General features: G+C 56.5%; 110 pseudogenes; all 110 read left to right on the top strand.

Annotated features, from left to right (window-relative positions):
* Positions 1–21: 21 nt before the first annotated feature.
* LOC136596547 (5S ribosomal RNA) lies at positions 22–140 on the top strand (annotated as a pseudogene).
* An 80-nt stretch (positions 141–220) lies between these two features.
* On the top strand, positions 221–339 carry LOC136597825 (5S ribosomal RNA; annotated as a pseudogene).
* An 80-nt stretch (positions 340–419) lies between these two features.
* LOC136597822 (5S ribosomal RNA) lies at positions 420–538 on the top strand (annotated as a pseudogene).
* Positions 539–618: 80 nt separating this feature from the next.
* On the top strand, positions 619–737 carry LOC136596507 (5S ribosomal RNA; annotated as a pseudogene).
* An 80-nt stretch (positions 738–817) lies between these two features.
* On the top strand, positions 818–936 carry LOC136597387 (5S ribosomal RNA; annotated as a pseudogene).
* Positions 937–1,016: 80 nt separating this feature from the next.
* LOC136597821 (5S ribosomal RNA) lies at positions 1,017–1,135 on the top strand (annotated as a pseudogene).
* An 80-nt stretch (positions 1,136–1,215) lies between these two features.
* Positions 1,216–1,334, top strand: LOC136597820 (5S ribosomal RNA; annotated as a pseudogene).
* Positions 1,335–1,414: 80 nt separating this feature from the next.
* LOC136596946 (5S ribosomal RNA) lies at positions 1,415–1,533 on the top strand (annotated as a pseudogene).
* An 80-nt stretch (positions 1,534–1,613) lies between these two features.
* On the top strand, positions 1,614–1,732 carry LOC136597081 (5S ribosomal RNA; annotated as a pseudogene).
* Positions 1,733–1,812: 80 nt separating this feature from the next.
* On the top strand, positions 1,813–1,931 carry LOC136597819 (5S ribosomal RNA; annotated as a pseudogene).
* Positions 1,932–2,011: 80 nt separating this feature from the next.
* Positions 2,012–2,130, top strand: LOC136597818 (5S ribosomal RNA; annotated as a pseudogene).
* Positions 2,131–2,210: 80 nt separating this feature from the next.
* LOC136597817 (5S ribosomal RNA) lies at positions 2,211–2,329 on the top strand (annotated as a pseudogene).
* Positions 2,330–2,409: 80 nt separating this feature from the next.
* Positions 2,410–2,528, top strand: LOC136597816 (5S ribosomal RNA; annotated as a pseudogene).
* Positions 2,529–2,608: 80 nt separating this feature from the next.
* On the top strand, positions 2,609–2,727 carry LOC136597815 (5S ribosomal RNA; annotated as a pseudogene).
* Positions 2,728–2,807: 80 nt separating this feature from the next.
* LOC136597177 (5S ribosomal RNA) lies at positions 2,808–2,926 on the top strand (annotated as a pseudogene).
* Positions 2,927–3,006: 80 nt separating this feature from the next.
* Positions 3,007–3,125, top strand: LOC136596877 (5S ribosomal RNA; annotated as a pseudogene).
* A 279-nt stretch (positions 3,126–3,404) lies between these two features.
* On the top strand, positions 3,405–3,523 carry LOC136596238 (5S ribosomal RNA; annotated as a pseudogene).
* An 80-nt stretch (positions 3,524–3,603) lies between these two features.
* Positions 3,604–3,722, top strand: LOC136597708 (5S ribosomal RNA; annotated as a pseudogene).
* Positions 3,723–3,802: 80 nt separating this feature from the next.
* On the top strand, positions 3,803–3,921 carry LOC136597031 (5S ribosomal RNA; annotated as a pseudogene).
* An 80-nt stretch (positions 3,922–4,001) lies between these two features.
* Positions 4,002–4,120, top strand: LOC136597814 (5S ribosomal RNA; annotated as a pseudogene).
* An 80-nt stretch (positions 4,121–4,200) lies between these two features.
* LOC136597080 (5S ribosomal RNA) lies at positions 4,201–4,319 on the top strand (annotated as a pseudogene).
* Positions 4,320–4,399: 80 nt separating this feature from the next.
* On the top strand, positions 4,400–4,518 carry LOC136597156 (5S ribosomal RNA; annotated as a pseudogene).
* Positions 4,519–4,797: 279 nt separating this feature from the next.
* LOC136596553 (5S ribosomal RNA) lies at positions 4,798–4,916 on the top strand (annotated as a pseudogene).
* Positions 4,917–4,996: 80 nt separating this feature from the next.
* LOC136596863 (5S ribosomal RNA) lies at positions 4,997–5,115 on the top strand (annotated as a pseudogene).
* Positions 5,116–5,195: 80 nt separating this feature from the next.
* On the top strand, positions 5,196–5,314 carry LOC136597516 (5S ribosomal RNA; annotated as a pseudogene).
* An 80-nt stretch (positions 5,315–5,394) lies between these two features.
* LOC136596629 (5S ribosomal RNA) lies at positions 5,395–5,513 on the top strand (annotated as a pseudogene).
* An 80-nt stretch (positions 5,514–5,593) lies between these two features.
* Positions 5,594–5,712, top strand: LOC136597812 (5S ribosomal RNA; annotated as a pseudogene).
* An 80-nt stretch (positions 5,713–5,792) lies between these two features.
* On the top strand, positions 5,793–5,911 carry LOC136597810 (5S ribosomal RNA; annotated as a pseudogene).
* Positions 5,912–6,190: 279 nt separating this feature from the next.
* LOC136597809 (5S ribosomal RNA) lies at positions 6,191–6,309 on the top strand (annotated as a pseudogene).
* An 80-nt stretch (positions 6,310–6,389) lies between these two features.
* LOC136597079 (5S ribosomal RNA) lies at positions 6,390–6,508 on the top strand (annotated as a pseudogene).
* An 80-nt stretch (positions 6,509–6,588) lies between these two features.
* Positions 6,589–6,707, top strand: LOC136597808 (5S ribosomal RNA; annotated as a pseudogene).
* Positions 6,708–6,787: 80 nt separating this feature from the next.
* On the top strand, positions 6,788–6,906 carry LOC136597807 (5S ribosomal RNA; annotated as a pseudogene).
* Positions 6,907–6,986: 80 nt separating this feature from the next.
* On the top strand, positions 6,987–7,105 carry LOC136597806 (5S ribosomal RNA; annotated as a pseudogene).
* Positions 7,106–7,185: 80 nt separating this feature from the next.
* Positions 7,186–7,304, top strand: LOC136597805 (5S ribosomal RNA; annotated as a pseudogene).
* An 80-nt stretch (positions 7,305–7,384) lies between these two features.
* LOC136596506 (5S ribosomal RNA) lies at positions 7,385–7,503 on the top strand (annotated as a pseudogene).
* Positions 7,504–7,583: 80 nt separating this feature from the next.
* LOC136597386 (5S ribosomal RNA) lies at positions 7,584–7,702 on the top strand (annotated as a pseudogene).
* An 80-nt stretch (positions 7,703–7,782) lies between these two features.
* On the top strand, positions 7,783–7,901 carry LOC136597804 (5S ribosomal RNA; annotated as a pseudogene).
* An 80-nt stretch (positions 7,902–7,981) lies between these two features.
* Positions 7,982–8,100, top strand: LOC136597803 (5S ribosomal RNA; annotated as a pseudogene).
* Positions 8,101–8,180: 80 nt separating this feature from the next.
* LOC136597078 (5S ribosomal RNA) lies at positions 8,181–8,299 on the top strand (annotated as a pseudogene).
* An 80-nt stretch (positions 8,300–8,379) lies between these two features.
* On the top strand, positions 8,380–8,498 carry LOC136597155 (5S ribosomal RNA; annotated as a pseudogene).
* A 279-nt stretch (positions 8,499–8,777) lies between these two features.
* Positions 8,778–8,896, top strand: LOC136596552 (5S ribosomal RNA; annotated as a pseudogene).
* Positions 8,897–8,976: 80 nt separating this feature from the next.
* On the top strand, positions 8,977–9,095 carry LOC136596851 (5S ribosomal RNA; annotated as a pseudogene).
* Positions 9,096–9,175: 80 nt separating this feature from the next.
* Positions 9,176–9,294, top strand: LOC136597514 (5S ribosomal RNA; annotated as a pseudogene).
* Positions 9,295–9,374: 80 nt separating this feature from the next.
* On the top strand, positions 9,375–9,493 carry LOC136596628 (5S ribosomal RNA; annotated as a pseudogene).
* An 80-nt stretch (positions 9,494–9,573) lies between these two features.
* Positions 9,574–9,692, top strand: LOC136597801 (5S ribosomal RNA; annotated as a pseudogene).
* Positions 9,693–9,772: 80 nt separating this feature from the next.
* Positions 9,773–9,891, top strand: LOC136597800 (5S ribosomal RNA; annotated as a pseudogene).
* Positions 9,892–10,170: 279 nt separating this feature from the next.
* Positions 10,171–10,289, top strand: LOC136597798 (5S ribosomal RNA; annotated as a pseudogene).
* Positions 10,290–10,369: 80 nt separating this feature from the next.
* On the top strand, positions 10,370–10,488 carry LOC136597077 (5S ribosomal RNA; annotated as a pseudogene).
* An 80-nt stretch (positions 10,489–10,568) lies between these two features.
* Positions 10,569–10,687, top strand: LOC136597797 (5S ribosomal RNA; annotated as a pseudogene).
* Positions 10,688–10,767: 80 nt separating this feature from the next.
* Positions 10,768–10,886, top strand: LOC136597796 (5S ribosomal RNA; annotated as a pseudogene).
* An 80-nt stretch (positions 10,887–10,966) lies between these two features.
* LOC136597795 (5S ribosomal RNA) lies at positions 10,967–11,085 on the top strand (annotated as a pseudogene).
* Positions 11,086–11,165: 80 nt separating this feature from the next.
* LOC136597794 (5S ribosomal RNA) lies at positions 11,166–11,284 on the top strand (annotated as a pseudogene).
* Positions 11,285–11,364: 80 nt separating this feature from the next.
* Positions 11,365–11,483, top strand: LOC136596505 (5S ribosomal RNA; annotated as a pseudogene).
* An 80-nt stretch (positions 11,484–11,563) lies between these two features.
* On the top strand, positions 11,564–11,682 carry LOC136597385 (5S ribosomal RNA; annotated as a pseudogene).
* An 80-nt stretch (positions 11,683–11,762) lies between these two features.
* LOC136597793 (5S ribosomal RNA) lies at positions 11,763–11,881 on the top strand (annotated as a pseudogene).
* Positions 11,882–11,961: 80 nt separating this feature from the next.
* Positions 11,962–12,080, top strand: LOC136596945 (5S ribosomal RNA; annotated as a pseudogene).
* Positions 12,081–12,160: 80 nt separating this feature from the next.
* Positions 12,161–12,279, top strand: LOC136597076 (5S ribosomal RNA; annotated as a pseudogene).
* Positions 12,280–12,359: 80 nt separating this feature from the next.
* LOC136597792 (5S ribosomal RNA) lies at positions 12,360–12,478 on the top strand (annotated as a pseudogene).
* An 80-nt stretch (positions 12,479–12,558) lies between these two features.
* On the top strand, positions 12,559–12,677 carry LOC136597790 (5S ribosomal RNA; annotated as a pseudogene).
* An 80-nt stretch (positions 12,678–12,757) lies between these two features.
* Positions 12,758–12,876, top strand: LOC136597789 (5S ribosomal RNA; annotated as a pseudogene).
* An 80-nt stretch (positions 12,877–12,956) lies between these two features.
* Positions 12,957–13,075, top strand: LOC136597788 (5S ribosomal RNA; annotated as a pseudogene).
* Positions 13,076–13,155: 80 nt separating this feature from the next.
* LOC136597786 (5S ribosomal RNA) lies at positions 13,156–13,274 on the top strand (annotated as a pseudogene).
* Positions 13,275–13,354: 80 nt separating this feature from the next.
* LOC136597176 (5S ribosomal RNA) lies at positions 13,355–13,473 on the top strand (annotated as a pseudogene).
* Positions 13,474–13,553: 80 nt separating this feature from the next.
* On the top strand, positions 13,554–13,672 carry LOC136596839 (5S ribosomal RNA; annotated as a pseudogene).
* Positions 13,673–13,951: 279 nt separating this feature from the next.
* Positions 13,952–14,070, top strand: LOC136596225 (5S ribosomal RNA; annotated as a pseudogene).
* An 80-nt stretch (positions 14,071–14,150) lies between these two features.
* On the top strand, positions 14,151–14,269 carry LOC136597586 (5S ribosomal RNA; annotated as a pseudogene).
* Positions 14,270–14,349: 80 nt separating this feature from the next.
* LOC136597785 (5S ribosomal RNA) lies at positions 14,350–14,468 on the top strand (annotated as a pseudogene).
* Positions 14,469–14,548: 80 nt separating this feature from the next.
* On the top strand, positions 14,549–14,667 carry LOC136597784 (5S ribosomal RNA; annotated as a pseudogene).
* Positions 14,668–14,747: 80 nt separating this feature from the next.
* LOC136597783 (5S ribosomal RNA) lies at positions 14,748–14,866 on the top strand (annotated as a pseudogene).
* Positions 14,867–14,946: 80 nt separating this feature from the next.
* On the top strand, positions 14,947–15,065 carry LOC136597075 (5S ribosomal RNA; annotated as a pseudogene).
* Positions 15,066–15,145: 80 nt separating this feature from the next.
* Positions 15,146–15,264, top strand: LOC136597782 (5S ribosomal RNA; annotated as a pseudogene).
* Positions 15,265–15,344: 80 nt separating this feature from the next.
* Positions 15,345–15,463, top strand: LOC136597781 (5S ribosomal RNA; annotated as a pseudogene).
* An 80-nt stretch (positions 15,464–15,543) lies between these two features.
* Positions 15,544–15,662, top strand: LOC136597779 (5S ribosomal RNA; annotated as a pseudogene).
* Positions 15,663–15,742: 80 nt separating this feature from the next.
* LOC136597778 (5S ribosomal RNA) lies at positions 15,743–15,861 on the top strand (annotated as a pseudogene).
* A 279-nt stretch (positions 15,862–16,140) lies between these two features.
* On the top strand, positions 16,141–16,259 carry LOC136596551 (5S ribosomal RNA; annotated as a pseudogene).
* Positions 16,260–16,339: 80 nt separating this feature from the next.
* Positions 16,340–16,458, top strand: LOC136596827 (5S ribosomal RNA; annotated as a pseudogene).
* Positions 16,459–16,737: 279 nt separating this feature from the next.
* Positions 16,738–16,856, top strand: LOC136596627 (5S ribosomal RNA; annotated as a pseudogene).
* Positions 16,857–16,936: 80 nt separating this feature from the next.
* On the top strand, positions 16,937–17,055 carry LOC136597777 (5S ribosomal RNA; annotated as a pseudogene).
* An 80-nt stretch (positions 17,056–17,135) lies between these two features.
* LOC136597776 (5S ribosomal RNA) lies at positions 17,136–17,254 on the top strand (annotated as a pseudogene).
* Positions 17,255–17,533: 279 nt separating this feature from the next.
* On the top strand, positions 17,534–17,652 carry LOC136597030 (5S ribosomal RNA; annotated as a pseudogene).
* An 80-nt stretch (positions 17,653–17,732) lies between these two features.
* Positions 17,733–17,851, top strand: LOC136597073 (5S ribosomal RNA; annotated as a pseudogene).
* Positions 17,852–17,931: 80 nt separating this feature from the next.
* On the top strand, positions 17,932–18,050 carry LOC136597774 (5S ribosomal RNA; annotated as a pseudogene).
* An 80-nt stretch (positions 18,051–18,130) lies between these two features.
* LOC136597773 (5S ribosomal RNA) lies at positions 18,131–18,249 on the top strand (annotated as a pseudogene).
* An 80-nt stretch (positions 18,250–18,329) lies between these two features.
* On the top strand, positions 18,330–18,448 carry LOC136597772 (5S ribosomal RNA; annotated as a pseudogene).
* Positions 18,449–18,528: 80 nt separating this feature from the next.
* On the top strand, positions 18,529–18,647 carry LOC136597771 (5S ribosomal RNA; annotated as a pseudogene).
* Positions 18,648–18,727: 80 nt separating this feature from the next.
* LOC136597770 (5S ribosomal RNA) lies at positions 18,728–18,846 on the top strand (annotated as a pseudogene).
* Positions 18,847–18,926: 80 nt separating this feature from the next.
* LOC136597175 (5S ribosomal RNA) lies at positions 18,927–19,045 on the top strand (annotated as a pseudogene).
* Positions 19,046–19,125: 80 nt separating this feature from the next.
* Positions 19,126–19,244, top strand: LOC136596804 (5S ribosomal RNA; annotated as a pseudogene).
* An 80-nt stretch (positions 19,245–19,324) lies between these two features.
* Positions 19,325–19,443, top strand: LOC136596546 (5S ribosomal RNA; annotated as a pseudogene).
* Positions 19,444–19,523: 80 nt separating this feature from the next.
* Positions 19,524–19,642, top strand: LOC136597768 (5S ribosomal RNA; annotated as a pseudogene).
* An 80-nt stretch (positions 19,643–19,722) lies between these two features.
* LOC136596256 (5S ribosomal RNA) lies at positions 19,723–19,841 on the top strand (annotated as a pseudogene).
* Positions 19,842–19,921: 80 nt separating this feature from the next.
* LOC136597653 (5S ribosomal RNA) lies at positions 19,922–20,040 on the top strand (annotated as a pseudogene).
* Positions 20,041–20,120: 80 nt separating this feature from the next.
* On the top strand, positions 20,121–20,239 carry LOC136597767 (5S ribosomal RNA; annotated as a pseudogene).
* An 80-nt stretch (positions 20,240–20,319) lies between these two features.
* Positions 20,320–20,438, top strand: LOC136597766 (5S ribosomal RNA; annotated as a pseudogene).
* Positions 20,439–20,717: 279 nt separating this feature from the next.
* LOC136596843 (5S ribosomal RNA) lies at positions 20,718–20,836 on the top strand (annotated as a pseudogene).
* Positions 20,837–20,916: 80 nt separating this feature from the next.
* Positions 20,917–21,035, top strand: LOC136597765 (5S ribosomal RNA; annotated as a pseudogene).
* An 80-nt stretch (positions 21,036–21,115) lies between these two features.
* Positions 21,116–21,234, top strand: LOC136596543 (5S ribosomal RNA; annotated as a pseudogene).
* An 80-nt stretch (positions 21,235–21,314) lies between these two features.
* On the top strand, positions 21,315–21,433 carry LOC136597764 (5S ribosomal RNA; annotated as a pseudogene).
* Positions 21,434–21,513: 80 nt separating this feature from the next.
* Positions 21,514–21,632, top strand: LOC136597762 (5S ribosomal RNA; annotated as a pseudogene).
* An 80-nt stretch (positions 21,633–21,712) lies between these two features.
* Positions 21,713–21,831, top strand: LOC136596504 (5S ribosomal RNA; annotated as a pseudogene).
* An 80-nt stretch (positions 21,832–21,911) lies between these two features.
* On the top strand, positions 21,912–22,030 carry LOC136597384 (5S ribosomal RNA; annotated as a pseudogene).
* An 80-nt stretch (positions 22,031–22,110) lies between these two features.
* Positions 22,111–22,229, top strand: LOC136597761 (5S ribosomal RNA; annotated as a pseudogene).
* An 80-nt stretch (positions 22,230–22,309) lies between these two features.
* On the top strand, positions 22,310–22,428 carry LOC136597760 (5S ribosomal RNA; annotated as a pseudogene).
* An 80-nt stretch (positions 22,429–22,508) lies between these two features.
* Positions 22,509–22,627, top strand: LOC136596944 (5S ribosomal RNA; annotated as a pseudogene).
* Positions 22,628–22,707: 80 nt separating this feature from the next.
* LOC136597071 (5S ribosomal RNA) lies at positions 22,708–22,826 on the top strand (annotated as a pseudogene).
* Positions 22,827–22,906: 80 nt separating this feature from the next.
* LOC136597759 (5S ribosomal RNA) lies at positions 22,907–23,025 on the top strand (annotated as a pseudogene).
* An 80-nt stretch (positions 23,026–23,105) lies between these two features.
* LOC136597757 (5S ribosomal RNA) lies at positions 23,106–23,224 on the top strand (annotated as a pseudogene).
* Positions 23,225–23,304: 80 nt separating this feature from the next.
* Positions 23,305–23,423, top strand: LOC136596550 (5S ribosomal RNA; annotated as a pseudogene).
* Positions 23,424–23,503: 80 nt separating this feature from the next.
* Positions 23,504–23,622, top strand: LOC136596815 (5S ribosomal RNA; annotated as a pseudogene).
* A 279-nt stretch (positions 23,623–23,901) lies between these two features.
* Positions 23,902–24,020, top strand: LOC136596213 (5S ribosomal RNA; annotated as a pseudogene).
* The last annotated feature ends 9 nt before the right edge of the window (positions 24,021–24,029 follow it).

Below are 24,029 nucleotides of genomic sequence, written 5' to 3'. Positions count from 1 at the left end.
CATAGGAAAGGAGGAGGAGCTGTCAACGGGCATTCTAAGCTGAATGTGCCTGCTCTCGTCAGATCGCGGCCGCCAGCCAGCTTGAGGCCTGGCAAGTACCAGTATGGGTGACCGGATGGGAATCCCAGGTCCCGTTGACTTTTAAGGCCGTGAGTAGGTTTCTTTCCTTTTCGGAGGTGCGTTCGCACTGCAGAAAGCCCATAGGAAAGGAGGAGAAGCTGTCAACGGGCATTCTAAGCTGAATGTGCCTGCTCTCGTCAGATCGCGGCCGCCAGCCAGCTTGAGGCCTGGCAAGTACCAGTATGGGTGACCGGCTGGGAATCCCAGGTCCCGTTGACTTTTAAGGCCGTGAGTAGGTTTCTTTCCTTTTCGGAGGTGCGTTCGCACTGCAGAAAGCCCATAGGAAAGGAGGAGGAGCTGTCAACGGGCATTCTAAGCTGAATGTGCCTGCTCTCGTCAGATCGCGGCCGCCAGCCAGCTTGAGGCCTGGCAAGTACCAGTATGGGTGACCGGCTGGGAATCCCAGGTCCCGTTGACTTTTAAGGCCGTGAGTAGGTTTCTTTCCTTTTCGGAGGTGCGTTCGCACTGCAGAAAGCCCATAGGAAAGGAGGAGAAGCTGTCAACGGGAATTCTAAGCTGAATGTGCCTGCTCTCGTCAGATCGCGGCCGCCAGCCAGCTTTAGGCCTGGCAAGTACCAGTATGGGTGACCGGCTGGGAATCCCAGGTCCCGTTGACTTTTAAGGCCGTGAGTAGGTTTCTTTCCTTTTCGGAGGTGCGTTCGCACTGCAGAAAGCCCATAGGAAAGGAGGAGGAGCTGTCAACGGGCATTTTAAGCTGAGTGTGCCTGCTCTCGTCAGATCGCGGCCGCCAGCCAGCTTGAGGCCTGGCAAGTACCAGTATGGGTGACCGGCTGGGAATCCCAGGTCCCGTTGACTTTTAAGGCCGTGAGTAGGTTGCTTTCCTTTTCGGAGGTGCGTTCGCACTGCAGAAAGCCCATAGGAAAGGAGGAGGAGCTGTCAACGGGCATTCTAAGCTGAATGTGCCTGCTCTCGTCAGATCGCGGCCGCCAGCCAGCTTGAGGCCTGGCAAGTACCAGTATGGGTGACCGGCTGGGAATCCCAGGTCCCGTTGACTTTTAAGGCCGTGAGTAGGTTTCTTTCCGTTTCGGAGGTGCGTTCGCACTGCAGAAAGCCCATAGGAAAGGAGGAGGAGCTGTCAACGGGCATTCTAAGCTGAATGTGCCTGCTCTCGTCAGATCGCGGCCGCCAGCCAGCTTGAGGCCTGGCAAGTACCAGTATGGGTGACCGGCTGGGAATCCCAGGTCCCGTTGACTTTTAAGGCCGTGAGTAGGTTTCTTTCCTTTTCGGAGGTGCGTTCGCACTGCAGAAAGCCCATAGGAAAGGAGGAGGAGCTGTCAACGGGCATTCTAAGCTGAATGTGCCTGCTCTCGTCAGATCGTGGCCGCCAGCCAGCTTGAGGCCTGGCAAGTACCAGTATGGGTGACCGGCTGGGAATCCCAGGTCCCGTTGACTTTTAAGGCCGTGAGTAGGTTTCTTTCCTTTTCGGAGGTGCGTTCGCACTGCAGAAAGCCCATAGGAAAGGAGGAGGAGCTGTCAACGGGCATTCTAAGCTGAATGTGCCTGCTCTCGTCAGATCGCGGCCGCCAGCCAGCTTGAGGCCTGGCAAGTACCAGTATGGGTGACCGGCTGGGAATCCCAGGTCCCATTGACTTTTAAGGCCGTGAGTAGGTTTCTTTCCTTTTCGGAGGTGCGTTCGCACTGCAGAAAGCCCATAGGAAAGGAGGAGGAGCTGTCAACGGGCATTCTAAGCTGAATGTGCCTGCTCTCGTCAGATCGCGGCCGCCAGCCAGCTTGAGGCCTGGCAAGTACCAGTATGGGTGACCGGCTGGGAATCCCAGGTCCCGTTGACTTTTAAGGCCGTGAGTAGGTTTCTTTCCTTTTCGGAGGTGCGTTCGCACTGCAGAAAGCCCATAGGAAAGGAGGAGGAGCTGTCAACGGGCATTCTAAGCTGAATGTGCCTGCTCTCGTCAGATCGCGGCCGCCAGCCAGCTTGAGGCCTGGCAAGTACCAGTATGGGTGACCGGCTGGGAATCCCAGGTCCCGTTGACTTTTAAGGCCGTGAGTAGGTTCCTTTCCTTTTCGGAGGTGCGTTCGCACTGCAGAAAGCCCATAGGAAAGGAGGCGGAGCTGTCAACGGGCATTCTAAGCTGAATGTGCCTGCTCTCGTCAGATCGCGGCCGCCAGCCAGCTTGAGGCCTGGCAAGTACCAGTATGGGTGACCGGCTGGGAATCCCAGGTCCCGTTGACTTTTAAGGCCGTGAGTAGGTTTCTTTCCTTTTCGGAGGTGCGTTCGCACTGCAGAAAGCCCATAGGAAAGGAGGAGGAGCTGTCAACGGGCATTCTAAGCTGAATGTGCCTGCTCTCGTCAGATCGCGGCCGCCAGCCAGCTTGAGGCCTGGCAAGTACCAGTATGGGTGACCGGCTGGGAATCCCAGGTCCCGTTGACTTTTAAGGCCGTGAGTAGGTTTCTTTCCTTTTCGGAGGTGCGTTCGCACTGCAGAAAGCCCATAGGAAAGGAGGAGGAGCTGTCAACGGGCATTCTAAGCTGAATGTGCCTGCTCTCGTCAGATCGCGGCCGCCAGCCAGCTTGAGGCCTGGCAAGTACCAGTATGGGTGACCGGCTGGGAATCCCAGGTCCCGTTGACTTTTAAGGCCGTGAGTAGGTTTCTTTCCTTTTCGGAGGTGCGTTCGCACTGCAGAAAGCCCATAGGAAAGGAGGAGGAGCTGTCAACTGGCATTCTAAGCTGAATGTGCCTGCTCTCGTCAGATCGCGGCCGCCAGCCAGCTTGAGGCCTGGCAAGTACCAGTATGGGTGACCGGCTGGGAATCCCAGGTCCTGTTGACTTTTAAGGCCGTGAGTAGGTTTATTTCCTTTTCGGAGGTGCGTTCGCACTGCAGAAAGCCCATAGGAAAGGAGGAGGAGCTGTCAACGGGCATTCTAAGCTGAATGTGCCTGCTCTCGTCAGATCGCGGCCGCCAGCCAGCTTGAGGCCTGGCAAGTACCAGTATGGGTGACCGTCTGGGAATCCCAGGTCCTGTTGACTTTTAAGGCCGTGAGTAGGTTTCTTTCCTTTTCGGAGGTGCGTTCGCACTGCAGAAAGCCCATAGGAAAGGAGGAGGAGCTGTCAATGGGCATTCTAAGCTGAATGTGCCTGCTCTCGTCAGATCGCGGCCGCCAGCCAGCTTGAGGCCTGGCAAGCACCAGTATGGGTGACCGGATGGGAATCCCAGGTCCCGTTGACTTTTAAGGCCGTGAGTAGGTTTCTTTCCTTTTCGGAGGTGCGTTCGCACTGCAGAAAGCCCATAGGAAAGGAGGAGAAGCTGTCAACGGGCATTCTAAGCTGAATGTGCCTGCTCTCGTCAGATCGCGGCCGCCAGCCAGCTTGAGGCCTGGCAAGTACCAGTATGGGTGACCGTCTGGGAATCCCAGGTCCCGTTGACTTTTAAGGCTGTGAGTAGGTTTCTTTCCTTTTCGGAGGTGCGTTCGCACTGCAGAAAGCCCATAGGAAAGGAGGAGGAGCTGTCAACGGGCATTCTAAGCTGAATGTGCCTGCTCTCGTCAGATCGCGGACGCCAGGCAGCTTGAGGCCTGGCAAGTACCAGTATGGGTGACCGGCTGGGAATCCCAGGTCCCGTTGACTTTTAAGGCCGTGAGTAGGTTCCTTTCCGTTTCGGAGGTGCGTCCGCACTGCAGAAAGCCCATAGGAAAGGAGGAGGAGCTGTCAACGGGCATTCTAAGCTGAATGTGCCTGCTCTCGTCAGATTGCGGCCGCCAGCCAGCTTGAGGCCTGGCAAGTACCAGTATGGGTGACCGGCTGGGAATCCCAGGTCCCGTTGACTTTTAAGGCCGTGAGTAGGTTTCTTTCCTTTTCGGAGGTGCGTTCGCACTGCAGAAAGCCCATAGGAAAGGAGGCGGAGCTGTCAACGGGCATTCTAAGCTGAATGTGCCTGCTCTCGTCAGATCGCGGCCGCCAGCCAGCTTGAGGCCTGGCAAGTACCAGTATGGGTGACCGGCTGGGAATCCCAGGTCCCGTTGACTTTTAAGGCCGTGAGTAGGTTTCTTTCCTTTTCGGAAGTGCGTTCGCACTGCAGAAAGCCCATAGGAAAGGAGGAGGAGCTGTCAACGGGCATTCTAAGCTGAATGTGCCTGCTCTCGTCAGATCGCGGCCGCCAGCCAGCTTGAGGCCTGGCAAGTACCAGTATGGGTGACCGGCTGGGAATCCCAGGTCCCATTGACTTTTAAGGCCGTGAGTAGGTTTCTTTCCTTTTCGGAGGTGCGTTCGCACTGCAGAAAGCCCATAGGAAAGGAGGAGGAGCTGTCAACGGGCATTCTAAGCTGAATGTGCCTGCTCTTGTCAGATCGCGGCCGCCAGCCAGCTTGAGGCCTGGCAAGTACCAGTATGGGTGACCGGCTGGGAATCCCAGGTCCCGTTGACTTTTAAGGCCGTGAGTAGGTTCCTTTCCTTTTCGGAGGTGCGTTCGCACTGCAGAAAGCCCATAGGAAAGGAGGAGGAGCTGTCAACTGGCATTCTAAGCTGAATGTGCCTGCTCTCGTCAGATTGCGGCCGCCAGCCAGCTTGAGGCCTGGCAAGTACCAGTATGGGTGACCGGCTGGGAATCCCAGGTCCTGTTGACTTTTAAGGCCGTGAGTAGGTTTCTTTCCTTTTCGGAGGTGCGTTCGCACTGCAGAAAGCCCATAGGAAAGGAGGAGGAGCTGTCAACGGGCATTCTAAGCTGAATGTGCCTGCTCTCGTCAGATCGCGGCCGCCAGCCAGCTTGAGGCCTGGCAAGTACCAGTATGGGTGACCGGCTGGGAATCCCAGGTCCTGTTGACTTTTAAGGCCGTGAGTAGGTTTATTTCCTTTTCGGAGGTGCGTTCGCACTGCAGAAAGCCCATAGGAAAGGAGGAGGAGCTGTCAACGGGCATTCTAAGCTGAATGTGCCTGCTCTCGTCAGATCGCGGCCGCCAGCCAGCTTGAGGCCTGGCAAGTACCAGTATGGGTGACCGTCTGGGAATCCCAGGTCCTGTTGACTTTTAAGGCCGTGAGTAGGTTTCTTTCCTTTTCGGAGGTGCGTTCGCACTGCAGAAAGCCCATAGGAAAGGAGGAGGAGCTGTCAACGGGCATTCTAAGCTGAATGTGCCTGCTCTCGTCAGATCGCGGCCGCCAGCCAGCTTGAGGCCTGGCAAGCACCAGTATGGGTGACCGGATGGGAATCCCAGGTCCCGTTGACTTTTAAGGCCGTGAGTAGGTTTCTTTCCTTTTCGGAGGTGCGTTCGCACTGCAGAAAGCCCATAGGAAAGGAGGAGAAGCTGTCAACGGGCATTCTAAGCTGAATGTGCCTGCTCTCGTCAGATCGCGGCCGCCAGCCAGCTTGAGGCCTGGCAAGTACCAGTATGGGTGACCGTCGGGGAATCCCAGGTCCCGTTGACTTTTAAGGCTGTGAGTAGGTTTCTTTCCTTTTCGGAGGTGCGTTCGCACTGCAGAAAGCCCATAGGAAAGGAGGAGGAGCTGTCAACGGGCATTCTAAGCTGAATGTGCCTGCTCTCGTCAGATCGCGGCCGCCAGCCAGCTTGAGGCCTGGCAAGTACCAGTATGGGTGACCGGCTGGGAATCCCAGGTCCCGTTGACTTTTAAGGCCGTGAGTAGGTTTCTTTCCTTTTCGGAGGTGCGTTCGCACTGCAGAAAGCCCATAGGAAAGGAGGCGGAGCTGTCAACGGGCATTCTAAGCTGAATGTGCCTGCTCTCGTCAGATCGCGGCCGCCAGCCAGCTTGAGGCCTGGCAAGTACCAGTATGGGTGACCGGCTGGGAATCCCAGGTCCCGTTGACTTTTAAGGCCGTGAGTAGGTTTCTTTCCTTTTTGGAGGTGCGTTCGCACTGCAGAAAGCCCATAGGAAAGGAGGAGGAGCTGTCAACGGGCATTCTAAGCTGAATGTGCCTGCTCTCGTCAGATCGTGGCCGCCAGCCAGCTTGAGGCCTGGCAAGTACCAGTATGGGTGACCGGCTGGGCATCCCAGGTCCCGTTGACTTTTAAGGCCGTGAGTAGGTGTCTTTCCTTTTCGGAGGTGCGTTCACACTGCAGAAAGCCCATAGGAAAGGAGGAGGAGCTGTCAACGGGCATTCTAAGCTGAATGTGCCTGCTCTCGTCAGATCGCGGCCGCCAGCCAGCTTGAGGCCTGGCAAGTACCAGTATGGGTGACCGGCTGGGAATCCCAGGTCCCGTTGACTTTTAAGGCCGTGAGTAGGTTTCTTTCCTTTTCGGAAGTGCGTTCGCACTGCAGAAAGCCCATAGGAAAGGAGGAGGAGCTGTCAACGGGCATTCTAAGCTGAATGTGCCTGCTCTCGTCAGATCGCGGCCGCCAGCCAGCTTGAGGCCTGGCAAGTACCAGTATGGGTGACCGGCTGGGAATCCCAGGTCCCATTGACTTTTAAGGCCGTGAGTAGGTTTCTTCCCTTTTCGGAGGTGCGTTCGCACTGCAGAAAGCCCATAGGAAAGGAGGAGGAGCTGTCAACGGGCATTCTAAGCTGAATGTGCCTGCTCTCGTCAGATCGCGGCCGCCAGCCAGCTTGAGGCCTGGCAAGTACCAGTATGGGTGACCGGCTGGGAATCCCAGGTCCCGTTGACTTTTAAGGCCGTGAGTAGGTTTCTTTCCTTTTCGGAGGTGCGTTCGCACTGCAGAAAGCCCATAGGAAAGGAGGAGGAGCTGTCAACGGGCATTCTAAGCTGAATGTGCCTGCTCTCGTCAGATCGCGGCCGCCAGCCAGCTTGAGGCCTGGCAAGTACCAGTATGGGTGACCGGCTGGGAATCCCAGGTCCCGTTGACTTTTAAGGCCGTGAGTAGGTTCCTTTCATTTTCGGAGGTGCGTTCGCACTGCAGAAAGCCCATAGGAAAGGAGGCGGAGCTGTCAACGGGCATTCTAAGCTGAATGTGCCTGCTCTCGTCAGATCGCGGCCGCCAGCCAGCTTGAGGCCTGGCAAGTACCAGTATGGGTGACCGGCTGGGAATCCCAGGTCCCGTTGACTTTTAAGGCCGTGAGTAGGTTTCTTTCCTTTTCGGAGGTGCGTTCGCACTGCAGAAAGCCCATAGGAAAGGAGGAGGAGCTGTCAACGGGCATTCTAAGCTGAATGTGCCTGCTCTCGTCAGATCGCGGCCGCCAGCCAGCTTGAGGCCTGGCAAGTACCAGTATGGGTGACCGGCTGGGAATCCCAGGTCCCGTTGACTTTTAAGGCCGTGAGTAGGTTTCTTTCCTTTTCGGAGGTGCGTTCGCACTGCAGAAAGCCCATAGGAAAGGAGGAGAAGCTGTCAACGGGAATTCTAAGCTGAATGTGCCTGCTCTCGTCAGATCGCGGCCGCCAGCCAGCTTTAGGCCTGGCAAGTACCAGTATGGGTGACCGGCTGGGAATCCCAGGTCCCGTTGACTTTTAAGGCCGTGAGTAGGTTTCTTTCCTTTTCGGAGGTGCGTTCGCACTGCAGAAAGCCCATAGGAAAGGAGGAGGAGCTGTCAACGGGCATTTTAAGCTGAGTGTGCCTGCTCTCGTCAGATCGCGGCCGCCAGCCAGCTTGAGGCCTGGCAAGTACCAGTATGGGTGACCGGCTGGGAATCCCAGGTCCCGTTGACTTTTAAGGCCGTGAGTAGGTTGCTTTCCTTTTCGGAGGTGCGTTCGCACTGCAGAAAGCCCATAGGAAAGGAGGAGGAGCTGTCAACGGGCATTCTAAGCTGAATGTGCCTGCTCTCGTCAGATCGCGGCCGCCAGCCAGCTTGAGGCCTGGCAAGTACCAGTATGGGTGACCGGCTGGGAATCCCAGGTCCCGTTGACTTTTAAGGCCGTGAGTAGGTGTCTTTCCTTTTCGGAGGTGCGTTCACACTGCAGAAAGCCCATAGGAAAGGAGGAGGAGCTGTCAACGGGCATTCTAAGCTGAATGTGCCTGCTCTCGTCAGATCGCGGCCGCCAGCCAGCTTGAGGCCTGGCAAGTACCAGTATGGGTGACCGGCTGGGAATCCCAGGTCCCGTTGACTTTTAAGGCCGTGAGTAGGTTTCTTTCCTTTTCGGAAGTGCGTTCGCACTGCAGAAAGCCCATAGGAAAGGAGGAGGAGCTGTCAACGGGCATTCTAAGCTGAATGTGCCTGCTCTCGTCAGATCGCGGCCGCCAGCCAGCTTGAGGCCTGGCAAGTACCAGTATGGGTGACCGGCTGGGAATCCCAGGTCCCATTGACTTTTAAGGCCGTGAGTAGGTTTCTTTCCTTTTCGGAGGTGCGTTCGCACTGCAGAAAGCCCATAGGAAAGGAGGAGGAGCTGTCAACGGGCATTCTAAGCTGAATGTGCCTGCTCTTGTCAGATCGCGGCCGCCAGCCAGCTTGAGGCCTGGCAAGTACCAGTATGGGTGACCGGCTGGGAATCCCAGGTCCCGTTGACTTTTAAGGCCGTGAGTAGGTTCCTTTCCTTTTCGGAGGTGCGTTCGCACTGCAGAAAGCCCATAGGAAAGGAGGAGGAGCTGTCAACTGGCATTCTAAGCTGAATGTGCCTGCTCTCGTCAGATTGCGGCCGCCAGCCAGCTTGAGGCCTGGCAAGTACCAGTATGGGTGACCGGCTGGGAATCCCAGGTCCTGTTGACTTTTAAGGCCGTGAGTAGGTTTCTTTCCTTTTCGGAGGTGCGTTCGCACTGCAGAAAGCCCATAGGAAAGGAGGAGGAGCTGTCAACGGGCATTCTAAGCTGAATGTGCCTGCTCTCGTCAGATCGCGGCCGCCAGCCAGCTTGAGGCCTGGCAAGTACCAGTATGGGTGACCGGCTGGGAATCCCAGGTCCTGTTGACTTTTAAGGCCGTGAGTAGGTTTATTTCCTTTTCGGAGGTGCGTTCGCACTGCAGAAAGCCCATAGGAAAGGAGGAGGAGCTGTCAACGGGCATTCTAAGCTGAATGTGCCTGCTCTCGTCAGATCGCGGCCGCCAGCCAGCTTGAGGCCTGGCAAGTACCAGTATGGGTGACCGTCTGGGAATCCCAGGTCCTGTTGACTTTTAAGGCCGTGAGTAGGTTTCTTTCCTTTTCGGAGGTGCGTTCGCACTGCAGAAAGCCCATAGGAAAGGAGGAGGAGCTGTCAACGGGCATTCTAAGCTGAATGTGCCTGCTCTCGTCAGATCGCGGCCGCCAGCCAGCTTGAGGCCTGGCAAGCACCAGTATGGGTGACCGGATGGGAATCCCAGGTCCCGTTGACTTTTAAGGCCGTGAGTAGGTTTCTTTCCTTTTCGGAGGTGCGTTCGCACTGCAGAAAGCCCATAGGAAAGGAGGAGAAGCTGTCAACGGGCATTCTAAGCTGAATGTGCCTGCTCTCGTCAGATCGCGGCCGCCAGCCAGCTTGAGGCCTGGCAAGTACCAGTATGGGTGACCGTCGGGGAATCCCAGGTCCCGTTGACTTTTAAGGCTGTGAGTAGGTTTCTTTCCTTTTCGGAGGTGCGTTCGCACTGCAGAAAGCCCATAGGAAAGGAGGAGGAGCTGTCAACGGGCATTCTAAGCTGAATGTGCCTGCTCTCGTCAGATCGCGGCCGCCAGCCAGCTTGAGGCCTGGCAAGTACCAGTATGGGTGACCGGCTGGGAATCCCAGGTCCCGTTGACTTTTAAGGCCGTGAGTAGGTTTCTTTCCTTTTCGGAGGTGCGTTCGCACTGCAGAAAGCCCATAGGAAAGGAGGCGGAGCTGTCAACGGGCATTCTAAGCTGAATGTGCCTGCTCTCGTCAGATCGCGGCCGCCAGCCAGCTTGAGGCCTGGCAAGTACCAGTATGGGTGACCGGCTGGGAATCCCAGGTCCCGTTGACTTTTAAGGCCGTGAGTAGGTTTCTTTCCTTTTTGGAGGTGCGTTCGCACTGCAGAAAGCCCATAGGAAAGGAGGAGGAGCTGTCAACGGGCATTCTAAGCTGAATGTGCCTGCTCTCGTCAGATCGTGGCCGCCAGCCAGCTTGAGGCCTGGCAAGTACCAGTATGGGTGACCGGCTGGGCATCCCAGGTCCCGTTGACTTTTAAGGCCGTGAGTAGGTGTCTTTCCTTTTCGGAGGTGCGTTCACACTGCAGAAAGCCCATAGGAAAGGAGGAGGAGCTGTCAACGGGCATTCTAAGCTGAATGTGCCTGCTCTCGTCAGATCGCGGCCGCCAGCCAGCTTGAGGCCTGGCAAGTACCAGTATGGGTGACCGGCTGGGAATCCCAGGTCCCGTTGACTTTTAAGGCCGTGAGTAGGTTTCTTTCCTTTTCGGAAGTGCGTTCGCACTGCAGAAAGCCCATAGGAAAGGAGGAGGAGCTGTCAACGGGCATTCTAAGCTGAATGTGCCTGCTCTCGTCAGATCGCGGCCGCCAGCCAGCTTGAGGCCTGGCAAGTACCAGTATGGGTGACCGGCTGGGAATCCCAGGTCCCATTGACTTTTAAGGCCGTGAGTAGGTTTCTTCCCTTTTCGGAGGTGCGTTCGCACTGCAGAAAGCCCATAGGAAAGGAGGAGGAGCTGTCAACGGGCATTCTAAGCTGAATGTGCCTGCTCTCGTCAGATCGCGGCCGCCAGCCAGCTTGAGGCCTGGCAAGTACCAGTATGGGTGACCGGCTGGGAATCCCAGGTCCCGTTGACTTTTAAGGCCGTGAGTAGGTTTCTTTCCTTTTCGGAGGTGCGTTCGCACTGCAGAAAGCCCATAGGAAAGGAGGAGGAGCTGTCAACGGGCATTCTAAGCTGAATGTGCCTGCTCTCGTCAGATCGCGGCCGCCAGCCAGCTTGAGGCCTGGCAAGTACCAGTATGGGTGACCGGCTGGGAATCCCAGGTCCCGTTGACTTTTAAGGCCGTGAGTAGGTTCCTTTCATTTTCGGAGGTGCGTTCGCACTGCAGAAAGCCCATAGGAAAGGAGGCGGAGCTGTCAACGGGCATTCTAAGCTGAATGTGCCTGCTCTCGTCAGATCGCGGCCGCCAGCCAGCTTGAGGCCTGGCAAGTACCAGTATGGGTGACCGGCTGGGAATCCCAGGTCCCGTTGACTTTTAAGGCCGTGAGTAGGTTTCTTTCCTTTTCGGAGGTGCGTTCGCACTGCAGAAAGCCCATAGGAAAGGAGGAGGAGCTGTCAACGGGCATTCTAAGCTGAATGTGCCTGCTCTCGTCAGATCGCGGCCGCCAGCCAGCTTGAGGCCTGGCAAGTACCAGTATGGGTGACCGGCTGGGAATCCCAGGTCCCGTTGACTTTTAAGGCCGTGAGTAGGTTTCTTTCCTTTTCGGAGGTGCGTTCGCACTGCAGAAAGCCCATAGGAAAGGAGGAGAAGCTGTCAACGGGAATTCTAAGCTGAATGTGCCTGCTCTCGTCAGATCGCGGCCGCCAGCCAGCTTTAGGCCTGGCAAGTACCAGTATGGGTGACCGGCTGGGAATCCCAGGTCCCGTTGACTTTTAAGGCCGTGAGTAGGTTTCTTTCCTTTTCGGAGGTGCGTTCGCACTGCAGAAAGCCCATAGGAAAGGAGGAGGAGCTGTCAACGGGCATTTTAAGCTGAGTGTGCCTGCTCTCGTCAGATCGCGGCCGCCAGCCAGCTTGAGGCCTGGCAAGTACCAGTATGGGTGACCGGCTGGGAATCCCAGGTCCCGTTGACTTTTAAGGCCGTGAGTAGGTTTCTTTCCTTTTCGGAGGTGCGTTCGCACTGCAGAAAGCCCATAGGAAAGGAGGAGGAGCTGTCAACGGGCATTCTAAGCTGAATGTGCCTGCTCTCGTCAGATCGCGGCCGCCAGCCAGCTTGAGGCCTGGCAAGTACCAGTATGGGTGACCGGCTGGGAATCCCAGGTCCCGTTGACTTTTAAGGCCGTGAGTAGGTTTCTTTCCTTTTCGGAGGTGCGTTCGCACTGCAGAAAGCCCATAGGAAAGGAGGAGGAGCTGTCAACGGGCATTCTAAGCTGAATGTGCCTGCTCTCGTCAGATCGTGGCCGCCAGCCAGCTTGAGGCCTGGCAAGTACCAGTATGGGTGACCGGCTGGGAATCCCAGGTCCCGTTGACTTTTAAGGCCGTGAGTAGGTTTCTTTCCTTTTCGGAGGTGCGTTCGCACTGCAGAAAGCCCATAGGAAAGGAGGAGGAGCTGTCAACGGGCATTCTAAGCTGAATGTGCCTGCTCTCGTCAGATCGCGGCCGCCAGCCAGCTTGAGGCCTGGCAAGTACCAGTATGGGTGACCGGCTGGGAATCCCAGGTCCCATTGACTTTTAAGGCCGTGAGTAGGTTTCTTTCCTTTTCGGAGGTGCGTTCGCACTGCAGAAAGCCCATAGGAAAGGAGGAGGAGCTGTCAACGGGCATTCTAAGCTGAATGTGCCTGCTCTCGTCAGATCGCGGCCGCCAGCCAGCTTGAGGCCTGGCAAGTACCAGTATGGGTGACCGGCTGGGAATCCCAGGTCCCGTTGACTTTTAAGGCCGTGAGTAGGTTTCTTTCCTTTTCGGAGGTGCGTTCGCACTGCAGAAAGCCCATAGGAAAGGAGGAGGAGCTGTCAACGGGCATTCTAAGCTGAATGTGCCTGCTCTCGTCAGATCGCGGCCGCCAGCCAGCTTGAGGCCTGGCAAGTACCAGTATGGGTGACCGGCTGGGAATCCCAGGTCCCGTTGACTTTTAAGGCCGTGAGTAGGTTCCTTTCCTTTTCGGAGGTGCGTTCGCACTGCAGAAAGCCCATAGGAAAGGAGGCGGAGCTGTCAACGGGCATTCTAAGCTGAATGTGCCTGCTCTCGTCAGATCGCGGCCGCCAGCCAGCTTGAGGCCTGGCAAGTACCAGTATGGGTGACCGGCTGGGAATCCCAGGTCCCGTTGACTTTTAAGGCCGTGAGTAGGTTTCTTTCCTTTTCGGAGGTGCGTTCGCACTGCAGAAAGCCCATAGGAAAGGAGGAGGAGCTGTCAACGGGCATTCTAAGCTGAATGTGCCTGCTCTCGTCAGATCGCGGCCGCCAGCCAGCTTGAGGCCTGGCAAGTACCAGTATGGGTGACCGGCTGGGAATCCCAGGTCCCGTTGACTTTTAAGGCCGTGAGTAGGTTTCTTTCCTTTTCGGAGGTGCGTTCGCACTGCAGAAAGCCCATAGGAAAGGAGGAGGAGCTGTCAACGGGCATTCTAAGCTGAATGTGCCTGCTCTCGTCAGATCGCGGCCGCCAGCCAGCTTGAGGCCTGGCAAGTACCAGTATGGGTGACCGGCTGGGAATCCCAGGTCCCGTTGACTTTTAAGGCCGTGAGTAGGTTTCTTTCCTTTTCGGAGGTGCGTTCGCACTGCAGAAAGCCCATAGGAAAGGAGGAGGAGCTGTCAACTGGCATTCTAAGCTGAATGTGCCTGCTCTCGTCAGATCGCGGCCGCCAGCCAGCTTGAGGCCTGGCAAGTACCAGTATGGGTGACCGGCTGGGAATCCCAGGTCCTGTTGACTTTTAAGGCCGTGAGTAGGTTTATTTCCTTTTCGGAGGTGCGTTCGCACTGCAGAAAGCCCATAGGAAAGGAGGAGGAGCTGTCAACGGGCATTCTAAGCTGAATGTGCCTGCTCTCGTCAGATCGCGGCCGCCAGCCAGCTTGAGGCCTGGCAAGTACCAGTATGGGTGACCGTCTGGGAATCCCAGGTCCTGTTGACTTTTAAGGCCGTGAGTAGGTTTCTTTCCTTTTCGGAGGTGCGTTCGCACTGCAGAAAGCCCATAGGAAAGGAGGAGGAGCTGTCAATGGGCATTCTAAGCTGAATGTGCCTGCTCTCGTCAGATCGCGGCCGCCAGCCAGCTTGAGGCCTGGCAAGCACCAGTATGGGTGACCGGATGGGAATCCCAGGTCCCGTTGACTTTTAAGGCCGTGAGTAGGTTTCTTTCCTTTTCGGAGGTGCGTTCGCACTGCAGAAAGCCCATAGGAAAGGAGGAGAAGCTGTCAACGGGCATTCTAAGCTGAATGTGCCTGCTCTCGTCAGATCGCGGCCGCCAGCCAGCTTGAGGCCTGGCAAGTACCAGTATGGGTGACCGTCTGGGAATCCCAGGTCCCGTTGACTTTTAAGGCTGTGAGTAGGTTTCTTTCCTTTTCGGAGGTGCGTTCGCACTGCAGAAAGCCCATAGGAAAGGAGGAGGAGCTGTCAACGGGCATTCTAAGCTGAATGTGCCTGCTCTCGTCAGATCGCGGACGCCAGGCAGCTTGAGGCCTGGCAAGTACCAGTATGGGTGACCGGCTGGGAATCCCAGGTCCCGTTGACTTTTAAGGCCGTGAGTAGGTTCCTTTCCGTTTCGGAGGTGCGTCCGCACTGCAGAAAGCCCATAGGAAAGGAGGAGGAGCTGTCAACGGGCATTCTAAGCTGAATGTGCCTGCTCTCGTCAGATCGCGGCCGCCAGCCAGCTTGAGGCCTGGCAAGTACCAGTATGGGTGACCGGCTGGGAATCCCAGGTCCCGTTGACTTTTAAGGCCGTGAGTAGGTTTCTTTCCTTTTCGGAGGTGCGTTCGCACTGCAGAAAGCCCATAGGAAAGGAGGCGGAGCTGTCAACGGGCATTCTAAGCTGAATGTGCCTGCTCTCGTCAGATCGCGGCCGCCAGCCAGCTTGAGGCCTGGCAAGTACCAGTATGGGTGACCGGCTGGGAATCCCAGGTCCCGTTGACTTTTAAGGCCGTGAGTAGGTGTCTTTCCTTTTCGGAGGTGCGTTCACACTGCAGAAAGCCCATAGGAAAGGAGGAGGAGCTGTCAACGGGCATTCTAAGCTGAATGTGCCTGCTCTCGTCAGATCGCGGCCGCCAGCCAGCTTGAGGCCTGGCAAGTACCAGTATGGGTGACCGGCTGGGAATCCCAGGTCCCGTTGACTTTTAAGGCCGTGAGTAGGTTTCTTTCCTTTTCGGAAGTGCGTTCGCACTGCAGAAAGCCCATAGGAAAGGAGGAGGAGCTGTCAACGGGCATTCTAAGCTGAATGTGCCTGCTCTCGTCAGATCGCGGCCGCCAGCCAGCTTGAGGCCTGGCAAGTACCAGTATGGGTGACCGGCTGGGAATCCCAGGTCCCATTGACTTTTAAGGCCGTGAGTAGGTTTCTTTCCTTTTCGGAGGTGCGTTCGCACTGCAGAAAGCCCATAGGAAAGGAGGAGGAGCTGTCAACGGGCATTCTAAGCTGAATGTGCCTGCTCTCGTCAGATCGCGGCCGCCAGCCAGCTTGAGGCCTGGCAAGTACCAGTATGGGTGACCGGCTGGGAATCCCAGGTCCCGTTGACTTTTAAGGCCGTGAGTAGGTTTCTTTCCTTTTCGGAGGTGCGTTCGCACTGCAGAAAGCCCATAGGAAAGGAGGAGGAGCTGTCAACGGGCATTCTAAGCTGAATGTGCCTGCTCTCGTCAGATCGCGGCCGCCAGCCAGCTTGAGGCCTGGCAAGTACCAGTATGGGTGACCGGCTGGGAATCCCAGGTCCCGTTGACTTTTAAGGCAGTGAGTAGGTTCCTTTCCTTTTCGGAGGTGCGTTCGCACTGCAGAAAGCCCATAGGAAAGGAGGCGGAGCTGTCAACGGGCATTCTAAGCTGAATGTGCCTGCTCTCGTCAGATCGCGGCCGCCAGCCAGCTTGAGGCCTGGCAAGTACCAGTATGGGTGACCGGCTGGGAATCCCAGGTCCCGTTGACTTTTAAGGCCGTGAGTAGGTTTCTTTCCTTTTCGGAGGTGCGTTCGCACTGCAGAAAGCCCATAGGAAAGGAGGAGGAGCTGTCAACGGGCATTCTAAGCTGAATGTGCCTGCTCTCGTCAGATCGCGGCCGCCAGCCAGCTTGAGGCCTGGCAAGTACCAGTATGGGTGACCGGCTGGGAATCCCAGGTCCCGTTGACTTTTAAGGCCGTGAGTAGGTTCCTTTCCTTTTCGGAGGTGCGTTCGCACTGCAGAAAGCCCATAGGAAAGGAGGAGGAGCTGTCAACTGGCATTCTAAGCTGAATGTGCCTGCTCTCGTCAGATTGCGGCCGCCAGCCAGCTTGAGGCCTGGCAAGTACCAGTATGGGTGACCGGCTGGGAATCCCAGGTCCTGTTGACTTTTAAGGCCGTGAGTAGGTTTCTTTCCTTTTCGGAGGTGCGTTCGCACTGCAGAAAGCCCATAGGAAAGGAGGAGGAGCTGTCAACGGGCATTCTAAGCTGAATGTGCCTGCTCTCGTCAGATCGCGGCCGCCAGCCAGCTTGAGGCCTGGCAAGTACCAGTATGGGTGACCGGCTGGGAATCCCAGGTCCTGTTGACTTTTAAGGCCGTGAGTAGGTTTATTTCCTTTTCGGAGGTGCGTTCGCACTGCAGAAAGCCCATAGGAAAGGAGGAGGAGCTGTCAACGGGCATTCTAAGCTGAATGTGCCTGCTCTCGTCAGATCGCGGCCGCCAGCCAGCTTGAGGCCTGGCAAGTACCAGTATGGGTGACCGTCTGGGAATCCCAGGTCCTGTTGACTTTTAAGGCCGTGAGTAGGTTTCTTTCCTTTTCGGAGGTGCGTTCGCACTGCAGAAAGCCCATAGGAAAGGAGGAGGAGCTGTCAACGGGCATTCTAAGCTGAATGTGCCTGCTCTCGTCAGATCGCGGCCGCCAGCCAGCTTGAGGCCTGGCAAGCACCAGTATGGGTGACCGGATGGGAATCCTAGGTCCCGTTGACTTTTAAGGCCGTGAGTAGGTTTCTTTCCTTTTCGGAGGTGCGTTCGCACTGCAGAAAGCCCATAGGAAAGGAGGAGAAGCTGTCAACGGGCATTCTAAGCTGAATGTGCCTGCTCTCGTCAGATCGCGGCCGCCAGCCAGCTTGAGGCCTGGCAAGTACCAGTATGGGTGACCGTCGGGGAATCCCAGGTCCCGTTGACTTTTAAGGCTGTGAGTAGGTTTCTTTCCTTTTCGGAGGTGCGTTCGCACTGCAGAAAGCCCATAGGAAAGGAGGAGGAGCTGTCAACGGGCATTCTAAGCTGAATGTGCCTGCTCTCGTCAGATCGCGGCCGCCAGCCAGCTTGAGGCCTGGCAAGTACCAGTATGGGTGACCGGCTGGGAATCCCAGGTCCCGTTGACTTTTAAGGCCGTGAGTAGGTTTCTTTCCTTTTCGGAGGTGCGTTCGCACTGCAGAAAGCCCATAGGAAAGGAGGCGGAGCTGTCAACGGGCATTCTAAGCTGAATGTGCCTGCTCTCGTCAGATCGCGGCCGCCAGCCAGCTTGAGGCCTGGCAAGTACCAGTATGGGTGACCGGCTGGGAATCCCAGGTCCCGTTGACTTTTAAGGCCGTGAGTAGGTTTCTTTCCTTTTTGGAGGTGCGTTCGCACTGCAGAAAGCCCATAGGAAAGGAGGAGGAGCTGTCAACGGGCATTCTAAGCTGAATGTGCCTGCTCTCGTCAGATCGTGGCCGCCAGCCAGCTTGAGGCCTGGCAAGTACCAGTATGGGTGACCGGCTGGGCATCCCAGGTCCCGTTGACTTTTAAGGCCGTGAGTAGGTGTCTTTCCTTTTCGGAGGTGCGTTCACACTGCAGAAAGCCCATAGGAAAGGAGGAGGAGCTGTCAACGGGCATTCTAAGCTGAATGTGCCTGCTCTCGTCAGATTGCGGCCGCCAGCCAGCTTGAGGCCTGGCAAGTACCAGTATGGGTGACCGGCTGGGAATCCCAGGTCCCGTTGACTTTTAAGGCCGTGAGTAGGTTTCTTTCCTTTTCGGAAGTGCGTTCGCACTGCAGAAAGCCCATAGGAAAGGAGGAGGAGCTGTCAACGGGCATTCTAAGCTGAATGTGCCTGCTCTCGTCAGATCGCGGCCGCCAGCCAGCTTGAGGCCTGGCAAGTACCAGTATGGGTGACCGGCTGGGAATCCCAGGTCCCATTGACTTTTAAGGCCGTGAGTAGGTTTCTTCCCTTTTCGGAGGTGCGTTCGCACTGCAGAAAGCCCATAGGAAAGGAGGAGGAGCTGTCAACGGGCATTCTAAGCTGAATGTGCCTGCTCTCGTCAGATCGCGGCCGCCAGCCAGCTTGAGGCCTGGCAAGTACCAGTATGGGTGACCGGCTGGGAATCCCAGGTCCCGTTGACTTTTAAGGCCGTGAGTAGGTTTCTTTCCTTTTCGGAGGTGCGTTCGCACTGCAGAAAGCCCATAGGAAAGGAGGAGGAGCTGTCAACGGGCATTCTAAGCTGAATGTGCCTGCTCTCGTCAGATCGCGGCCGCCAGCCAGCTTGAGGCCTGGCAAGTACCAGTATGGGTGACCGGCTGGGAATCCCAGGTCCCGTTGACTTTTAAGGCCGTGAGTAGGTTCCTTTCATTTTCGGAGGTGCGTTCGCACTGCAGAAAGCCCATAGGAAAGGAGGCGGAGCTGTCAACGGGCATTCTAAGCTGAATGTGCCTGCTCTCGTCAGATCGCGGCCGCCAGCCAGCTTGAGGCCTGGCAAGTACCAGTATGGGTGACCGGCTGGGAATCCCAGGTCCCGTTGACTTTTCAGGCCGTGAGTAGGTTGCTTTCCTTTTCGGAGGTGCGTTCGCACTGCAGAAAGCCCATAGGAAAGGAGGAGGAGCTGTCAACGGGCATTCTAAGCTGAATGTGCCTGCTCTCGTCAGATCGCGGCCGCCAGCCAGCTTGAGGCCTGGCAAGTACCAGTATGGGTGACCGGCTGGGAATCCCAGGTCCCGTTGACTTTTAAGGCCGTGAGTAGGTTTCTTTCCTTTTCGGAGGTGCGTTCGCACTGCAGAAAGCCCATAGGAAAGGAGGAGGAGCTGTCAACGGGCATTCTAAGCTGAATGTGCCTGCTCTCGTCAGATCGCGGCCGCCAGCCAGCTTGAGGCCTGGCAAGTACCAGTATGGGTGACCGGCTGGGAATCCCAGGTCCCGTTGACTTTTAAGGCCGTGAGTAGGTTTCTTTCCTTTTCGGAGGTGCGTTCGCACTGCAGAAAGCCCATAGGAAAGGAGGAGGAGCTGTCAACTGGCATTCTAAGCTGAATGTGCCTGCTCTCGTCAGATCGCGGCCGCCAGCCAGCTTGAGGCCTGGCAAGTACCAGTATGGGTGACCGGCTGGGAATCCCAGGTCCTGTTGACTTTTAAGGCCGTGAGTAGGTTTCTTTCCTTTTCGGAGGTGCGTTCGCACTGCAGAAAGCCCATAGGAAAGGAGGAGGAGCTGTCAACGGGCATTCTAAGCTGAATGTGCCTGCTCTCGTCAGATTGCGGCCGCCAGCCAGCTTGAGGCCTGGCAAGTACCAGTATGGGTGACCGTCTGGGAATCCCAGGTCCTGTTGACTTTTAAGGCCGTGAGTAGGTTTCTTTCCTTTTCGGAGGTGCGTTCGCACTGCAGAAAGCCCATAGGAAAGGAGGCGGAGCTGTCAACGGGCATTCTAAGCTGAATGTGCCTGCTCTCGTCAGATCGCGGCCGCCAGCCAGCTTGAGGCCTGGCAAGTACCAGTATGGGTGACCGGATGGGAATCCCAGGTCCCGTTGACTTTTAAGGCCGTGAGTAGGTTTCTTTCCTTTTCGGAGGTGCGTTCGCACTGCAGAAAGCCCATAGGAAAGGAGGAGAAGCTGTCAACGGGCATTCTAAGCTGAATGTGCCTGCTCTCGTCAGATCGCGGCCGCCAGCCAGCTTGAGGCCTGGCAAGTACCAGTATGGGTGACCGGCTGGGAATCCCAGGTCCCGTTGACTTTTAAGGCCGTGAGTAGGTTTCTTTCCTTTTCGGAGGTGCGTTCGCACTGCAGAAAGCCCATAGGAAAGGAGGAGGAGCTGTCAACGGGCATTCTAAGCTGAATGTGCCTGCTCTCGTCAGATCGCGGCCGCCAGGCAGCTTGAGGCCTGGCAAGTACCAGTATGGGTGACCGGCTGGGAATCCCAGGTCCCGTTGACTTTTAAGGCCGTGAGTAGGTTCCTTTCTGTTTCGGAGGTGCGTTCGCACTGCAGAAAGCCCATAGCAAAGGAGGTGGAGCTGTCAACGGGCATTCTAAGCTGAATGTGCCTGCTCTCGTCAGATCGCAGCCGCCAGCCAGCTTGAGGCCTGGCAAGTACCAGTATGGGTGACCGGCTGGGAATCCCAGGTCCCGTTGACTTTTAAGGCCGTGAGTAGGTTGCTTTCCTTTTCGGAGGTGCGTTCGCACTGCAGAAAGCCCATAGGAAAGGAGGAGGAGCTGTCAACGGGCATTCTAAGCTGAATGTGCCTGCTCTCGTCAGATCGCGGCCGCCAGCCAGCTTGAGGCCTGGCAAGTACCAGTATGGGTGACCGGCTGGGAATCCCAGGTCCCGTTGACTTTTAAGGCCGTGAGTAGGTTTCTTTCCTTTTCGGAGGTGCGTTCGCACTGCAGAAAGCCCATAGGAAAGGAGGAGGAGCTGTCAACGGGCATTCTAAGCTGAATGTGCCTGCTCTCGTCAGATCGCGGCCGCCAGCCAGCTTGAGGCCTGGCAAGTACCAGTATGGGTGACCGGCTGGGAATCCCAGGTCCCGTTGACTTTTAAGGCCGTGAGTAGGTTGCTTTCCTTTTCGGAGGTGCGTTCGCACTGCAGAAAGCCCATAGGAAAGGAGGAGGAGCTGTCAACGGGCATTCTAAGCTGAATGTGCCTGCTCTCGTCAGATCGCGGCCGCCAGCCAGCTTGAGGCCTGGCAAGTACCAGTATGGGTGACCGGCTGGGCATCCCAGGTCCCATTGACTTTTAAGGCCGTGAGTAGGTGTCTTTCCTTTTCGGAGGTGCGTTCACACTGCAGAAAGCCCATAGGAAAGGAGGAGGAGCTGTCAACGGTCATTCTAAGCTGAATGTGCCTGCTCTCGTCAGATCGCGGCCGCCAGCCAGCTTGAGGCCTGGCAAGTACCAGTATGGGTGACCGGCTGGGAATCCCAGGTCCCGTTGACTTTTAAGGCCGTGAGTAGGTTTCTTTCCTTTTCGGAAGTGCGTTCGCACTGCAGAAAGCCCATAGGAAAGGAGGAGGAGCTGTCAACGGGCATTCTAAGCTGAATGTGCCTGCTCTCGTCAGATCGCGGCCGCCAGCCAGCTTGAGGCCTGGCAAGTACCAGTATGGGTGACCGGCTGGGAATCCCAGGTCCCGTTGACTTTTAAGGCCGTGAGTAGGTTTCTTTCCTTTTCGGAGGTGCGTTCGCACTGCAGAAAGCCCATAGGAAAGGAGGAGGAGCTGTCAACGGGCATTCTAAGCTGAATGTGCCTGCTCTCGTCAGATCGCGGCCGCCAGCCAGCTTGAGGCCTGGCAAGTACCAGTATGGGTGACCGGATGGGAATCCCAGGTCCCGTTGACTTTTAAGGCCGTGAGTAGGTTTCTTTCCTTTTCGGAGGTGCGTTCGCACTGCAGAAAGCCCATAGGAAAGGAGGAGAAGCTGTCAACGGGCATTCTAAGCTGAATGTGCCTGCTCTCGTCAGATCGCGGCCGCCAGCCAGCTTGAGGCCTGGCAAGTACCAGTATGGGTGACCGGCTGGGAATCCCAGGTCCCGTTGACTTTTAAGGCCGTGAGTAGGTTTCTTTCCTTTTCGGAGGTGCGTTCGCACTGCAGAAAGCCCATAGGAAAGGAGGAGGAGCTGTCAACGGGCATTCTAAGCTGAATGTGCCTGCTCTCGTCAGATCGCGGCCGCCAGCCAGCTTGAGGCCTGGCAAGTACCAGTATGGGTGACCGGCTGGGAATCCCAGGTCCCGTTGACTTTTAAGGCCGTGAGTAGGTTTCTTTCCTTTTCGGAGGTGCGTTCGCACTGCAGAAAGCCCATAGGAAAGGAGGAGAAGCTGTCAACGGGAATTCTAAGCTGAATGTGCCTGCTCTCGTCAGATCGCGGCCGCCAGCCAGCTTTAGGCCTGGCAAGTACCAGTATGGGTGACCGGCTGGGAATCCCAGGTCCCGTTGACTTTTAAGGCCGTGAGTAGGTTTCTTTCCTTTTCGGAGGTGCGTTCGCACTGCAGAAAGCCCATAGGAAAGGAGGAGGAGCTGTCAACGGGCATTTTAAGCTGAGTGTGCCTGCTCTCGTCAGATCGCGGCCGCCAGCCAGCTTGAGGCCTGGCAAGTACCAGTATGGGTGACCGGCTGGGAATCCCAGGTCCCGTTGACTTTTAAGGCCGTGAGTAGGTTGCTTTCCTTTTCGGAGGTGCGTTCGCACTGCAGAAAGCCCATAGGAAAGGAGGAGGAGCTGTCAACGGGCATTCTAAGCTGAATGTGCCTGCTCTCGTCAGATCGCGGCCGCCAGCCAGCTTGAGGCCTGGCAAGTACCAGTATGGGTGACCGGCTGGGAATCCCAGGTCCCGTTGACTTTTAAGGCCGTGAGTAGGTTTCTTTCCGTTTCGGAGGTGCGTTCGCACTGCAGAAAGCCCATAGGAAAGGAGGAGGAGCTGTCAACGGGCATTCTAAGCTGAATGTGCCTGCTCTCGTCAGATCGCGGCCGCCAGCCAGCTTGAGGCCTGGCAAGTACCAGTATGGGTGACCGGCTGGGAATCCCAGGTCCCGTTGACTTTTAAGGCCGTGAGTAGGTTTCTTTCCTTTTCGGAGGTGCGTTCGCACTGCAGAAAGCCCATAGGAAAGGAGGAGGAGCTGTCAACGGGCATTCTAAGCTGAATGTGCCTGCTCTCGTCAGATCGTGGCCGCCAGCCAGCTTGAGGCCTGGCAAGTACCAGTATGGGTGACCGGCTGGGAATCCCAGGTCCCGTTGACTTTTAAGGCCGTGAGTAGGTTTCTTTCCTTTTCGGAGGTGCGTTCGCACTGCAGAAAGCCCATAGGAAAGGAGGAGGAGCTGTCAACGGGCATTCTAAGCTGAATGTGCCTGCTCTCGTCAGATCGCGGCCGCCAGCCAGCTTGAGGCCTGGCAAGTACCAGTATGGGTGACCGGCTGGGAATCCCAGGTCCCATTGACTTTTAAGGCCGTGAGTAGGTTTCTTTCCTTTTCGGAGGTGCGTTCGCACTGCAGAAAGCCCATAGGAAAGGAGGAGGAGCTGTCAACGGGCATTCTAAGCTGAATGTGCCTGCTCTCGTCAGATCGCGGCCGCCAGCCAGCTTGAGGCCTGGCAAGTACCAGTATGGGTGACCGGCTGGGAATCCCAGGTCCCGTTGACTTTTAAGGCCGTGAGTAGGTTTCTTTCCTTTTCGGAGGTGCGTTCGCACTGCAGAAAGCCCATAGGAAAGGAGGAGGAGCTGTCAACGGGCATTCTAAGCTGAATGTGCCTGCTCTCGTCAGATCGCGGCCGCCAGCCAGCTTGAGGCCTGGCAAGTACCAGTATGGGTGACCGGCTGGGAATCCCAGGTCCCGTTGACTTTTAAGGCCGTGAGTAGGTTCCTTTCCTTTTCGGAGGTGCGTTCGCACTGCAGAAAGCCCATAGGAAAGGAGGCGGAGCTGTCAACGGGCATTCTAAGCTGAATGTGCCTGCTCTCGTCAGATCGCGGCCGCCAGCCAGCTTGAGGCCTGGCAAGTACCAGTATGGGTGACCGGCTGGGAATCCCAGGTCCTGTTGACTTTTAAGGCCGTGAGTAGGTTTATTTCCTTTTCGGAGGTGCGTTCGCACTGCAGAAAGCCCATAGGAAAGGAGGAGGAGCTGTCAACGGGCATTCTAAGCTGAATGTGCCTGCTCTCGTCAGATCGCGGCCGCCAGCCAGCTTGAGGCCTGGCAAGTACCAGTATGGGTGACCGTCTGGGAATCCCAGGTCCTGTTGACTTTTAAGGCCGTGAGTAGGTTTCTTTCCTTTTCGGAGGTGCGTTCGCACTGCAGAAAGCCCATAGGAAAGGAGGAGGAGCTGTCAATGGGCATTCTAAGCTGAATGTGCCTGCTCTCGTCAGATCGCGGCCGCCAGCCAGCTTGAGGCCTGGCAAGCACCAGTATGGGTGACCGGATGGGAATCCCAGGTCCCGTTGACTTTTAAGGCCGTGAGTAGGTTTCTTTCCTTTTCGGAGGTGCGTTCGCACTGCAGAAAGCCCATAGGAAAGGAGGAGAAGCTGTCAACGGGCATTCTAAGCTGAATGTGCCTGCTCTCGTCAGATCGCGGCCGCCAGCCAGCTTGAGGCCTGGCAAGTACCAGTATGGGTGACCGTCTGGGAATCCCAGGTCCCGTTGACTTTTAAGGCT

This window comes from Eleutherodactylus coqui, unplaced genomic scaffold, assembly GCF_035609145.1.
Source record: "Eleutherodactylus coqui strain aEleCoq1 unplaced genomic scaffold, aEleCoq1.hap1 HAP1_SCAFFOLD_117, whole genome shotgun sequence".
In the NCBI taxonomy this organism is placed as follows: Eukaryota; Metazoa; Chordata; class Amphibia; order Anura; family Eleutherodactylidae; genus Eleutherodactylus; species Eleutherodactylus coqui.
This window is presented reverse-complemented; position numbering and strand designations above follow the sequence as displayed.